Source organism: Sciurus carolinensis, chromosome 17, assembly GCF_902686445.1.
Source record: "Sciurus carolinensis chromosome 17, mSciCar1.2, whole genome shotgun sequence".
Classification (NCBI taxonomy): domain Eukaryota; kingdom Metazoa; phylum Chordata; class Mammalia; order Rodentia; family Sciuridae; genus Sciurus; species Sciurus carolinensis.
The window spans coordinates 62,325,887-62,327,080 of NC_062229.1; the positions used below are offsets into that span (position 1 = coordinate 62,325,887).

Here is a 1,194-nt window from a genome sequence, read left to right on the forward strand (position 1 = left end):
AGCTTTGTGCAGTGGCAGTATGGTAGCCAATGAGGTTTATCAGAGGCGCGATTATTGCTAATTGAAAAAAAAAAGAACTTTCCTTGAGTAACACCACACATTCCTGCTACAGGTTGTCAATAGTTCATCCCCAAGACAAATTCTGAATCTAAAGAGCACTGACGATGAATTTTTTTTCATAATTATTTGGTGACAAAACATGAATTTTAAGTAACTGTGATATTTCTCTCTCCTACTTAGTATGAGTATTTAGAGCATAAAGCTGGGGACTTTGCACCCCCAGAGAAATCACTGACCTCGAGAAGTGAGCAGACAGGGAGGAGACCTGGCCTCTGATCCCAGACCTGCCACCATGAACTGATGACAAAGTCCCCCACTTTTCTGAAGGAACCTCGGTTTTGTTTCTGATTGAACCCAGGGACGCTTAACCACTGAGCCACATCCCCAGCCCTGTTTTTATATTTTATTTAGAGACAGGGTCTCACTGAGTTTTTAGGGCCTCGCTGAGTTGCTGAGGCTGGCTTTGAACTCACGATCCTCCTGCCTCAGCCTCCCAAGCCGCTGGGATTACAGGCGTGCACCACCACACCCAGCTAACCCTATATTTTTTAAATACATGTTTGGAATAAGGGGACTCTTTTCTTTAAAAAGTTGCAGTGAGACTTCAAGAGGCAACTTGTCTCATTCTAGACAAATTCCTATTGTCATGACCTTAATTAATAGCTGCCCCACACGGAGGATCTATTGCTCTCAAGTATCACTATACAGTCCCTACTCGGCTTTGGAGATTGGTATTATCCTCTCTATTTCACCAAAGAGAATGAAATTTGGGGGAAGGTGGAGTGGTTTGCCCAGAGACACAGGGCAAAAAGTGGCAGACCACACCCAGCACTGGAACCCAGGTTTGCTGCCTGCCATTTTCTGGCTTCTTTCAATGACACCATGACACCATTTAAGGAGAGCCTGTCCAATATTTAAGGTTTATACTGAATTACAACAAATTTTTCTCTAAAACAAGGAGGAGGAGGACTAAAAAGAAGAATTTCACATGCTCAGAGCCCAAAGGAATCAAGAAAAGTATTTAAAAATGCAATACAATCAGGCATGGTGGCCCACACCTGTAATTCCAGCAAGCAGGAGGCTGAGGCAGGAGGATCACAAGTTTGAGACCAGCCTCAGCAACTTAGAGAGGCC

General features: G+C 44.0%; 1 pseudogene; it reads left to right on the plus strand.

The window, feature by feature from the left end:
• On the plus strand, positions 1-189 carry LOC124969619 (uncharacterized; annotated as a pseudogene).
• Positions 190-1,194: the final 1,005 nt, after the last annotated feature.